Below are 13,572 nucleotides of genomic sequence, written 5' to 3' on the forward strand. Positions count from 1 at the left end.
AGGGAAGCCGCAGTGGGGAGGGAGCAGGACTAAGCAAAGCATCTTGTGGGGTGGGAACGCCCCCACACCCACCTGGGACGGCACTGGTGGCCAGGAGAGGGGCAGAACTAGGCAAAGGAGGACGGACAATGGTTCCGCCACCATCTGGCCAGAAGGAGTGCAGCAGAGGCTGGGGAAGGGGCGGGAGAGAGGTGGGGGCAGGTGGGTTGCCCTGACCGTGCACCAGGGGACTGTGGCGGTCCAACACCAGTGGTTCCACACGTAGCAGCAGCCACTGGAGGGGGACGGGCCTGCGACTACACACCACTTGCTTGTCCCAATCCCCCATTTGGCGCTGCAGGCATGACCCCCCAAACTCTAGTCGCCCCTGAAACGTCAGATGGCAAAGCAGGCTGGCCAAAGGCTGGGGGGCAGGGAGAAGCGAGAGGGCTGGAGCCATGGTAGTGCGGGGAGAGCAGCAAGGTGTCATTGGCAACTTTGGCGGCCAGGGAGAGGGGCCCACCCTAGTGAGGGCAACCCCTCTAGACAGCTTGAGGTGCTGGCTGCTATAGGGAGGTGGCTGCAGCTGGTGCAGGGGTCGCAGAGAACCGGACAGGTCACCCAAGACCCCCTCCACTCGCATCTGCTCCTTGGCGACACCCTATGCCATTCTGAGCAAAGTCCCAAGGTGTCCAGAGACCAATACCACAGTGGCTGGGAAAGAGACCAACCAGCGCTTACCCAGCTAGGTGGGCCCGAGCCACTCACAGCAGCTCTCCAGACCCCAACGACAGGGAGGTGAGGTCCCCCTAGCTCAGAAGGCACCGAGCCCCAGAGAAAGAGGCTGGTGGCTGGAAATGGGCAACCCACTGGCACGGGCAACCATTCCCCCAGCGTGACACTTGGGGCCCCCATTCTATTCTAGGTGGCTGCCCCCTTGATTGGTGGATGCCTCATTCTGCACTGCAGCCCCTCCCTGTCGTTGAATGCTCATGCTTCCCCAATGCGAGACCCCACCCTCCTGGGGCTTTGGGCACCTCAAGGCCTTTTGGGAGGTGTCCCACAGTGCTGAGGATGAAGTAGGGTAGCCAACTTTCAGGAGGTGGCTGGAGATCTCCTGGGATTACAGCTGATCTCCAGGAGACAGGGATCAGTTCCCCTGGAGACGCTGGCCGCCTCACGCTTGTTGATGGGTCCTGCTTGCCATCCTCTGGGGGGGGGGGCTGTGCTCCTCTGAAATGTAAAGGGTGCAAGTTGTCTTTGGGGATACATAGCCCCGTGAGTTTTGGTGAACTGTTATTCACCCCAACGGCCTTGCTCCATGACCATCTTCAGTGGCCCACTACTCCAGGAGATGGGAGACAGTTTCTCATCCATCTCACCCCCCCCTTCTGCCTTTGCCCTAGAACATCACACCCCCTCGTTGGCAGAGGAGCACAAGAGCTGCCCAGCCCGTGAGGGCTGCCAACCCCAGCAGAGGGAAAGGGGGGCAAGAAGGTGGTTTGAGGGTGCACTACCCAGCTTACCTGAAATGGTGTGGGCGCCCCATTGGGCGTCCCATCCTGCCTGTACATCTGTTGTGCCTGAAATGAAACTTGAGTGGGAGAACGCAGCTGCAAAGTATGTGGACTTTGCTCTCCCAGGTGGGTTTTTGTACAAAGCGCCAGCCCTGTGCTCTTGCCACCACCATTAATGCCAAGCTGCTCGCGCTAAGTCCACACGGCTGGGAACAGATGGTCAGCATCCTGAGCTGTGCACACCTTACCTGCTGAAAGGTTACTGAGGTGCTTATGAGGGGGTTGGTGCTTTGCTATTGGGTGCTGCTGTGGGGGCTTGGCCCCCTTCCACCCCCAGTCCATTGGCCAGCCACTTGGTCGACATCCTCAGCCACCTGGGCCCTGGGGGCATGGCTGCACCAAGCGGGGGGGGGGGGGAGAACTGTCAAACTCCGATAATGGGGCTTTATGGGATACCCCACAATTTTAGCTGGCATAACTTTACGCCAAGAAAAGTGGGCATTACCAGCCTGAAGGCTCTCAGGAGGCTGACTAATGTCAGTCCTGCCTCTGGGAATGCCCCCTTTCGCACCAACAGCACGCCTCTGCAGTGGAGATATGCCACCGTGGGGGTTGACCCAGCCGCTCTTGCATCGTTTGGCTCTGCGGCTCCCAGGCACCGCTGTGTGTGCCACCCAGGATGGCATAAGTGCCTGTTAAATAGGCACCTACGCTGGGGTTAAATAGGCCCTTATGCTGGGGTCACGCCGGCTCCTATTGAGCTTCCCCCACCCCTTTAAGGGTTACACGGAAAGATCCATTTCCCATAATAAATAATAACAGGTCTGGTCTAAAGGGACTAGTAGACCTCTGCCAGCCCCCATGAGGTTTAATCCTGCCCTCAGCCTGTCCTTTTTCACCTCCACCCCACCCCAATCTCTGGCAGTTGACAGGAAGACCCCCAAAGCTCATTCTTTGTTACTTCGCAAGGGAAAACTAGATGAGATGCTTGGAAATCTGTTGTCAGATATCCCACATCCTTTCAAGTTTTGGCTACAGGAAAATTATCCTAATGGAACACGTTACCCACAGACTGAAGTGGCGGACTTGAGGGAAATTTCTTCCACTACTGAATGTATACTCGGGGACCTCCATGTAAACAACATACCGTATATACTCGAGTATAAGCCGAGTTTTTCAGCCCCAAAAAAGGGCTGAAAAAGCCGAACTCGGCTTATACGCGGGTCAATACGGTAGGGTAGGGTAGGGGGGAGGAGGGAGGAGAGAACTTACTGCTGCCGCCGCCGGGCCCACGCCGCTTCCTGCTGCCAAGAGCGGCCTGGGGCGGCCTCCTGCAGCTGCAAAGAGGCTGCCCCGGCCCTCGCCCGGCTGCGCCGCCGCTTCTCGCAGCCGAGGGCGGCCTGGGGCGACTGCCCTGGCCCTCGCCCGGCCGCACCGCTGCTTCTCGCGGCCGAGGGCGGCCTGGGGCGGCCTCCTGCAGCTGCAAAGAGGCTGCCCTGGTCCTCGCCCGGCTGTGCCGCCGCTTCCGCCAGGCCCACGCCGCTTGCTGCCGGGAGCCCAGGTAAGCCTGCGGGGGGGGAGGGGTTATAAGCCGACCCTCGGCTTATACACGGGTGCCTAATTTTCCCCCATTTTTGGGGAGAAATTAGGCACCTCGGCTTATACGCGGGTCGGCTTATACATGGGTATATACGGTAGCAACACCAGGCTGGGTCAAGTCGAGCTATTCACTCACTTCGGAGTTCAATAAAGGTGGGTCCCTACCTTGCACAGCTCCGCGTTCTCCAAGAGCAGAAGCTTTGGTGCCTGCCCTTTTAAATGCATTAAACAAATCATACCACAGCAAAAAACAGTGGCATGCCTTGCAGGGGCTCCAGAACGCGGAGAGAGTGCACATTTATTAACCCTTTCCAGGCCAAAATGCCTCCGGAACGGCACAAAATGGCCCGGAATGGGCGTTAAACAAATCATACCACAGCAAAAAACAGTGGCATGCCTTGCAGGGGCTCCAGAACAATATTTTAGAAATCAAAACCTGGACAGAGCGCGCATTTATAAACCCTTTACAGGCCAAAATGCCTCCGGAAAGGCCCAGAATGGCCCGAAACGGGCATTAAACAAATAATACCACGAAAATAGCAAAAAAGAGTGGCATGCCCTGCAGGGGCTCCAGAACAATATTTTAGAAATCAAAATGGAAGAGAGTGCGCATTTATTAACCCTTTCCAGGCCAAAATGCCTCCGGAATGGCACAAAATGCCTCCGGAACGAGCATTAAACAAATCATACCACAGCAAAAGACAGTGGCATGCCTTGCAGGGGCTCCAGAATAATATTTTAGAAATCAAAACGCAGAAAGAGCGCATTTATTAACCATTTCCAGGCCAAAATGCCTCCAGAAAGGCCCAAAATGGCCTGGAACAGCCCGGAACGGGCATTAAACAAATCATACCACAGCAAAAAACAGTGGCAGGTCTTTCAAAGGCTCCAGAACAATATTTTAGAAATCAAAACGTGGAGAGAGCGTGCATTTATTAACCCTTTCCAGGCCAAAATGACTCCCGAACAGCCCAAAATGCCTTCGGAACGGTACAAAATGGCCCGGAACGGGCATTAAACAAATTATACCACAGCAAAAACAAGTGGCATGCCTTTCAGGGGCTCTAGAACGATATTTTAGAAATCAAAATGGGGAGAGAATGTGCATTTATTAACCCTTTCCAGGCCAAAATGCCTCCGGAATGGCCCAAAATGGCCCAGAACAGCCCGCAACGGGCATTAAACAAATCATTCCACAGCAAAAAAGAGTGGCATGCCTTGCATGGGCTCCTGAACAATATTTTAGAAATCAAAACAGGGAGAGATTGCGCATATATTAACCCTGCCCCGGCCAAAATGCTTCCGGAAAGGCCCAAAATGGCCCGGAACGGGAATTAAATCATATCTCAGCAAAAAACAGTGGCATGCCTTGCAGGGGCTTACAGTGGCATGCCTTACAGACACTTCAGAACTATATTTTGGAAACCAAAAGGATGGCTGATCCTCCATGCGAATGTCCGCGAAGGTGTCTGGGAGTTGCCAGTGCAGCGACGCTGGCCCTTGCCCTCACGACCTCTTTTCTGGCTCTGCGGCCAATGTGGGAGCTGTCCAGCCACTGAATCTCTGCCTCACATGGAAATGGCAGCAGAAGCACCCCTTCAATGGGCTCCCATATCCCTTCCCGGGGTTATGTGGAAGTCCCTCTAACATCAGTTGACATCCGGGGAATGAAGGCCCAATTGCCTAAATTACAAGATGACCCTGAGAATATTGTCGAAGGCTTTCACGGTCAGAGTTCATTGGTTCTTGTAGGTTATCCGGGCTGCGTGACCGTGGTCTTGGAATTTTCTTTCCTGACGTTTCGCCAGCAACTGTGGCAGGCATCTTCAGAGGAGTAACACTGAAGGACAGAGTCTCTCAGTGTCAAGTGTGTAGGAAGAGTAATATATAGTAGTCAGAAAGGGGTTTTGGTTTGAGCTGAGTCATTGTCCTGCAAAAAGTAATGTGCTAATCATTGTCCTGTAAGTATCCAGATAATGTGCTAATGAGGATGTGGTATGTTAATATGGAACCAATTGTATCCTGAAGTGATCTGTTAATGTGTGAAATCCAAACCTAATCTGCATGGCTATCGTTGACTGTAGCCTTTGTTAGTCTGGAGGTTTTCAGGACAGGAAGCCAAGCCTTATTCATTCTTAAACTCTCTTCTTTTCTGTTAAAGTTGTGCTGATGTTTATGAATTTCAATGGCTTCTCTGTGCAATCTGACAAAATAGTTGGTAGAATTGTCCAGTCTTTCAGTGTCTTGGAATAAGACCCTGTGTCCTGTTTGTGTCAGTCCATGTTACACTTGACACTGAGAGACACTGTCCTTCAGTGTTACTCCTCTGAAGATGCCTGCCACAGTTGCTGGCGAAACGTCAGGAAAGAAAATTCCAAGACCACGGTTACACAGCCCGGATAAGCTACAAGAACCAATGACCCTGAGAAATTTACCAAGGATCTCGATGGACTCCTTGGCCCTCAGATATATACTGTAACTGAATTGCTGCATATCTGTCGGCAATTCACAAACAATGAAGATATTAACGGAGCAGTAGAACAGGCCCGGAAAATTTGGCGGGAAAGAGGGCCTGCAGGAGTGGCTTGTACTCCAGCAGACGCAGAGGCCCAAGTTCCCTTTGCAATGCCAGCCGATTGGGATTCTCAGACCCCAGAAGGAAGGAAACATTTAGAAGATTATAGGGAACTACTTTTTAAAGGATTTGTGAAATTAGTCCCCAAAATCACCAATGTTACTAAAGCTTTTGAAAACCCTCAGAAAAAGGAAGAAACCCCCTCAGAGTTTCTAGAGCGCCTAAAGATTAATATGCGCCACTATACTGGATTAGATCCAGAGGCAGCCGAGAATCAATCCACCCTTAAACTCCAATTTATGGCTAAATCATACCCAGACATTAAAAGGATAGAGGGGTGGGAAAATAAATCAATTACAGAACTAGTAACAGAGGCCCAGAAAGTGATGGTCAGAAGGGACGAAGAGAAAGAGAAAAGAAAGGTTAGAAAAGAATGGAAGATGAGAGGAGCTAGAGATGGGAGCAGGTCCAGAGGAGGAGGAATAAGCAGGGGCATGGGAAGGAGAGGCTTGGCACCCCCGTGGGCATCTGGGAGTGCCCCAGGTTACCCCAGCCAGAGGGGATGAGGTAATCAGAAAGGCAGAGGAGGGAGGACACCCCTCCCTCATGATATGTGTGCCATTTGCAAAGAGACTGGTCACTGGAAGAGGGAGTGCCCTAATAGGAATGGTTCAGGCCGGGAGGCTACTTATCTTCAGGCACTTCAGTATGAAGAGGATTAGGGGGGTCATGGGCTCTTGTACAATGGCCCGTCCTCAACAGAGCCCATGTTAACTTTGGAGGTGGGCCCCAATAAGGAACCTGTTGACTTTTTGGTGGATACTGGAGCCACCCGCTCCACTCTCTGCCAAAAGGTCCCTGGTATGTCACTTACTGAAGGAAGTGTAAAAGTGACAGGGGTTAGTGGGACCCCTACCACTGCTCTGTATTAGGCCCATTATTAGTTACAGTTCAGGGAAAAGATCAAAAAGATCAAAAAAAAGATCCACTTCTGTGGATGCCAGCAAGTGGTTTGAATTTATTGGGGAGGGATCTGCAGTGTAAATTAGGACTTCAAATACATTTGACAAGGAAAGGATGTAGTGTACTTCAGGGGGCCCTCAGGGAGGAAGATGAACCGTTAATTGATCCGACCGTATGGGCTAGGCCGGGCAATCCAGGTCTTCTGGATGTAACTCCTGTGCAAATTACCCTTAAGCACGACCGCCCAATTCAAGTTAGGCAGTATCTGGTCCCCCAGGAATCTAAGGATGGATTAAGGCCAGTAATAAAAGAACTCCTAGATGACGGGTTGATAGAACCTTCTGTATCTCCTTACAATACTCCTATCTTACCTGTTAAGAAGCCAGATGGAACTTATAGGATGGTGAAAGACCTTAGAAAAATTAATGAAGCTGTTGTTCCCCGGGCCCCTATAGTACCTGATCCATATACAATTTTGAACCAAATCCCTCCTAACCACCAGATTTACACTGTTATTGATCTTAAATCGGCTTTCTTTAGTGTCCCATTGGCAAAAGGGAGCCGGGGACCCTTCGGATTCCAATGGCCCCACCCTGACACTGGTCAGGTGACTCGTTTCCAGTGGTGCGTTCTTCCCCAGAGGTTCACAGAATCCCCCAAAATATTTGGGGAGATCCTCCAGTCTCTCCTGATGGAGTGGGTACCACCAACAGGTGTCCAGCTCCTGCAGTACGTTGATGATTTGCTGCTAAGTGGGGAGGAAGGGAAATCAGTCCAAGAGGCCTCCATAAGCCTGCTTAACTTTCTAGTTGGCAAAGGGCTCCGGGTATCAAAGAAAAAGATTCAATTTTGTCAGAACCAGGTTAAGTATGTAGGGCACATTCTGAAGGAGGGCAAAAAGTTAATTGATATGGAAAGGGTGCGAGTTATTCAAGATATACCTCTACCCCAAACAAAAAAGGAATTAAGAGGGTTTTTGGGAACTGTAATTTTTTGTAGACTTTGGATTGAGGGTTTCGCTACTCGAACAGCCCCCCTTAAAACTTAGAGATTCTGAGCCTGATCGATTAGAATGGACCAAGGAAGAGAAAGCAGCCTTTCAGGGAATAAAGCAGGACCTAGTGTCAGCTCCGGCCTTGGGTCTTCCAAATTTGCAGAAGCCCTTCCATCTGTATGTAACCACCAGAAAGCAGTTTGCAATAGGGGCCTTGGTGCAGCTGAAAGGTGGGGTAAACCAACCAGTGGCATACTTCTCCCGGATGCTGGACCCGGTAGTCTGAGGATGGCCCCCTTGTTTACAAGCTTGTGCAGCTGCAGCCTTACTGGTTAAGATGGCAAGGAAGTTTATCTGGGGAGGGGCCTTGGTTGTTCATTCCCCCCACCAAATTCGAGCAATCTTGACTCACACTGCCAGGCAGTGGATGACAGACACCAGACTATTGCAAATTGAGGCTGTGCTTTTGGAGTGGCCTGATTTGGTCCTCACTACTCATGAAGGCTCTAGTCCTGTATTGGGACTTTCCCCTACAATGAAAAGGGAACTTGAGATTGATCATCCATGTGTTGAAATAGTAGCCTTACAAACAAAAACTAGGGAAGATTTAGGAGAGGTACCAATGGAGGGTGCTGTTAATGTTTTTATTGATGGTTCATCCAGGGTAATCCAGGGAAGAAGATGTAGTGGGTATGCAGTGGTAGAAGAGGGGGGGCAAGAAGTAGAATCAGGAGCTCTCCCTCTGTCAATGTCAGAACAAACAGCTGAACTTTATGCTTTAAAAAGGGCTTTAGAACTCTAATCAAAATGTAAATATCTATACTGACTCAAAATACGCTTGTGGGGTGGTACATGTGTTTGGAAAAATCTGGATGGAGAGAGGACTGCTATCTTCTACGGGAAAATCAGTAGCTCACCCTAAGTTAGTCCAAGAAGTCTTAGAGGCTTTGCAGAAACCAGCCCAGGTGGCAGTAATTCATGTAAAAGGGCATCAATCAGGATCCTCAAAAGAAGCTATGGGTAATCGAAGGGCAGATGAACAGGCTAAACGAGCTACCCTCAGTTCTCTAGAAGCTGGAAATACGGTTGCAGCCATGATCCCTTTGGCAGCACACCCTGAGCCCCCATTTAAATATACACAGAGAAAATTAGAAAAAGCAACCCAGCAGGGGGCAGTAGAAAAGGATGGCCAGCTAGTTCTACCTGATGGGAGATGCTGGCTGCCTAAAGGACTGGTGAGGGAAGTGTTTAAATTGCTGCATGAGGGAAGTCACTGGGGAGCTGAAGCATTGGTGGAAGCATTTCTAGTCAAGTATGTAGGGTCTGGGGTATGGACAATAGCAAGACAAATCACTTCAAGCTGTGTCACTTGCCAGAAGGTAAATAAGAGAGGGGGAAACCACACCCTGACTGGAGGTCACCCCCTTGCCACCAGGCCTTTTCAAAGTTTACAAGTAGACTTTATAGAGCTCCCACAGGTGGGAAGGTTAAAATATTGCTTAGTCTCAGTTGATCAACTGACCGGATGGCCGGAATCTTTTCCAGTCTCTTGAGCCACTGCATCCACGGTCACGAAAATTCTTTTGGAACATGTGATACCGAGGTTCGGGTTAATTGAACGTTTGAATTCAGATCGCGGAACACATTTTACTGGGAAAGTACTCCAAGGGGTGATGAAAGGGTTGGGAATCTCTTGGAAACTACACACCCCATGGCACCCACAGAGTTCAGGGCAGATGGAGAGAATGAATCAAACCCTTAAAGGACACTAAAGAAACTTATGATTGATAGCAACCTCCCATGGACAAAAGTTCTCCCCTTAGCTTTGTTTAGTGTTAGAATCAAACCCAGGACAGGAATTGGATTGTCACCATTTGAAATGTTATATGGTTATTCTATTTGGGACATTGCCCCTGAAAAGCCACAAGAGGGCATACATGAGCTAAAAGATGTCTTTTTGAGAAGGTACGTGCTGTCGCTTTTCTCTATTCTATTTACCCGCAGAAAACAAGGTCTGTTACATCAGACTCCACCACTCGAAGTGACAGTTCACTCTATCCAACCTGGCGACTGGGTACTCCTGAAAAGGTGGAAGGTCGAACCTCTACAGCCAAGTTGGGATGGGCCGTTCCAAGTGCTTCTAACTACGGAAACCGCTGTCCGCACAGCTGAAGGGGGTTGGACTCACCATACAAGGGTCAAGGTGGTCCCTGCTCCTCTGGAACTGGACCAGATACCCTGGAGAGCTGAAGGAAGCCTTGACAACCCTTTAAATTCACCCTGCATCGGTAAAAGAACTTAATATTTGCCTTGCAGCTGCAAAGCTATAATCAAGACAACAACCCCAATTGGGACGGAAGGGCCCGATACTGCAGATTTGCTTTATAATTTGAAAAGCCTTTACAGTTTCTTTGTGGACCTCAATTAAAGTGGTCCGGATCTTTTTGCCAGTTCTATAAAGGGAAAGTTTGAAAGTATATAGTGGGTGGGATAAACGGGTCTTTTTGGGAAAAGTAACTTTTTGCTATTAAGATCCTACCAAATAGTAGAAGGATAAAGTTAAATATTATTTCCAGAAAGAGTTGCTAGATCCTATAGTTCGAATTTGAGAACATTGTCAAGGGTTTCTGACAGTCTCAGAGGAACATCCCCTGAGAAGTGAAAACAGCCCTATTTTTAGCATAACCAGTGGTGTGTCAAGTGCATTGCTGATCCTTGCGAAAATGAGGAAAGAGATAAGAACCCTTGGGTATGGAGTACTGACACTCAGCAGTATGAGTTCTTTGGTGGTCAATTGCTTTGCCTTACTGACTTTATTTCATCCTGTACTAGGGGGGTGGACAAACAATACATACTTGAAAGAAGGAAATATTGTAGCTAGAGCTGCTAACAAAACTCAATGCTGGATTTGTGGAATCACAATCTCTCATGCTCCCTAAGGTTATCCTTATTTCACAACAGATCCTCTTTCCCCTAGAGATTGGAATAAAACAAAGGTATGGATTTATACTCATGGCGTTAGCAAACATCTGACCATCTTAAAGAACCAAGTTTGGACCCCCACCAACCGACAATGGCCAAAAGCTGCTGTTTGTTTCCAAAGTATTGTAGGGAGTTGTGAAAACTTTACTAAACCACATCCCTTACTGGTAGGGAAGTACCCCAACTGTAAACTGACAATAAAATGGGAAGACTGTAATTTTACCTGGACTAATACTACAACCATAGATTTTATACCTCAAGTAATCCATCATAATTCAAGTCAAGTCCCTACCTTATACAGTTTTATGGGACCAGGAGGGAATAAACCATTTTCTGTACTGACAATTACATTATGGAGCAGAAACCAGTCAGGAAGTAAGTCTTGGGTTGGAGGAATGCCTAAGGGCATTTATTGGGTTTGTGGGAATTGGGCAGGGAAACTATTACCCCCTTTTGGGGAAGGGACCTGTATGTAGCCCCAGGTTTCACCTTACATTCTCACCAACAACCTGAACAAGCTCTTCGGATATTTGTCTGAATGGTCAAGGTTTGGGGCCATTACCATTCCAGGGCTAGGGGTGGCCTGGAATGTAAACCAGCTAAAGAATATTTCAGGTGAGATTGAGATATTGGCTAACACCACAATGGCAGGTTTACAAGCAGTCCAGACAGAAGTTCAGAGTCTGGCCCAAGTAGTTTTTCAACATAGAGTTGCTTTAGATAGGATGTTAGCTTTACAAAGAGGGTTGTGTGTTTACATTAATTCCACCTGTTGCCATTGGATAAATGAAAGTGGGGAGATAGAAACTGACATATATAAAATCCAACAAGTAGCACAGGTAATGCATGAGCAAAATAACGACCCAGACCAAGGGTGGGATCCGTGGAATTGGATTACTGGATGGATCCCCTGGGGTTGGTTGAAACTACTATTCATGATAGTATTGGGGATGAGTGTAATTGGAGTCCTAGTATGTTGTTATATTCAATGTATCCCAGCCCTATGTGGAGCAGTCTTAAAGCCAAGAGTGAGACAAATGGTGCTAAAGGAAGTGAAAGATGAGCTCTGTAATGAAAATGGGATAATATGGTTGGATATGGATGAAAGAAAGTAAAGTGTAATTTCAAAACTGGTATAAATAAAAGAAATGGGGGATTGATATGGAAGAAATGACATTTTGAAATTACATAGAAAGTTATGTGTATTGGCTGTAAAAACGCCACCATGTTATGTTAGATAAGTTTAATGAGACAACGCCATTTTAAGTTGTGAAGTTTACATGTAAGTGAAATGGAGCCATCCTGTATCCAGGCAGAAAAACTGAACAAGCGTTGTGATAGGTAGAATGTAACCTCTTCGCATGGCCTGTCATTGGCCAAAGAGGGAGAGAGGGAACATGCTGCGTCGGGACTATAAATTGAGCTGTGCTGCGTCACAGACTTCAGAGACAGCACCTTGTGCTTTCTCTCCATGAACTGCAGTCATGTATCCTGAATAAACTGCTTGCTATTAACTGCCTTTGTTTGACTGATCTGTGATCCGTCCATAACAGTAAGATTTGTTTAATATCCGTTCCGGGCCGTTCTGGCTTTTACCCCGTCCCCGTTTATGCAGGGGAGGTTTTGCCTTGGATTTGCCGCTTTGTAGATGCACAATTTCCCCATCTGAATTCTCAAAACTCTGCATGGGGGTTTATTTTTTTTTTGAGTTTTGAGAATGCGGATCTGTGTGTGTTAAGTGGTGGAGCCAAGGAAAATGTGCATCTACAGAGCAACAAATCCAAGGCAAAAGTCCCAAGCATAAATGGCCCATAGTTTCTCTGTCTGGAGGGGGACACACGTGTACCTCTGTTCTGGAAACGGCCCAGAGCCGCAGGGAAAGCGGCGGGAGGGGGGGGGTGGATCGCAACCGTAGAGGCTTCTGTCCTTCGATTCAGCGTCCTCGGGGAAATTGGAAAGTTTCTGCCAACCCCCAGCAAGAGGGGTTGGGCCAATCTGAACCTAGTCTTGGAGCTTTTTTTGGAAAGAGGAGAATGCACGTGGGTGCCTCTTCTCTCTCTTCCCCCCCCTTTAAGTCCCTGGTTTTCTCCTGTAGCCCTTCGACTCTGCACCATCTGTGAACTTCCAGCTTTTCTTCTTCCTTTCCATTCGGGCAGTCGGCGGGAGAGGTTTCCCAAGCTCGCGAATTCTGATCTCTCCATGCCTGCAGCATGGAATGTACTAAAACGAATGGAGCCCATGCAAAGTCAACTGGCAATCCAGGCTCCCATTTATCTTCAAAGGGCTGAGCAGCCTCTCCCATTGTTTCTCGTGGCCTACCCTGCCATTCGTTTCAGTACATCCCCGCAGCAACATCCATCCCATTTGCAAACCTCTGCGACGCAAAGGGAAATTTCTCCAAATATTGTCGAAGGCTTTCATGGTCAGAGTTCATTGGTTCTTGTAGGTTATCTGGGCTGTGTAACCGTGGTCTTGGTATTTTCTTTCCTGACGTTTCGCCAGCAGCTGTGGCAGGCATCTTCAGAGGAGTAACACTGAAGGACAGGGTCTCTCTTTGTTACTTTTTGCAGGACAATGATTCAGCTCAAACCCAACCCCTTTCTGACTATATATTACCCTTCCTACACACTTGACACTGAGAGACCCTGTCCTTCAGGGTCTGCCTAACTTTCTTGAGAGATTTGACACATATGCCTTTGTTCTGGGAGGTGAGGGATTCAGAGCAGGCCGCCATTTCTGGGAAGTGCTTGTGGGAAGTGAGGATGCATGGGCTGTGGGGGTGGCCAGAAAGTCTGTGTGGAGGAAGGGAGACATCATCTTTAGTCCTGAAGAAGGATTCTGGGAGTTGGGAAAGTGGGGGGGATCCTACAGGTCTTCGATAAATGACCGTAACCCTCTCCAGACCGTGAGTGGGGAAATGGAGAGGATCCGAGTGTGTCTGAACTATGCTGGAGGTCACGTGG

At 48.9% G+C, this 13,572-nt stretch overlaps 1 protein-coding gene across 1 annotated transcript in view; it reads left to right on the forward strand.

The window, feature by feature from the left end:
* The window catches only part of LOC130472817 (zinc finger protein 436-like), a 248,869-nt gene that overhangs the window by 175,937 nt on the left and 59,360 nt on the right, over positions 1-13,572 (forward strand). The gene's annotated exons all lie outside the window — the stretch shown is intronic.

This window comes from Euleptes europaea, chromosome 1 (genome assembly GCF_029931775.1).
Source record: "Euleptes europaea isolate rEulEur1 chromosome 1, rEulEur1.hap1, whole genome shotgun sequence".
NCBI classification, from domain to species: Eukaryota; Metazoa; Chordata; class Lepidosauria; order Squamata; family Sphaerodactylidae; genus Euleptes; species Euleptes europaea.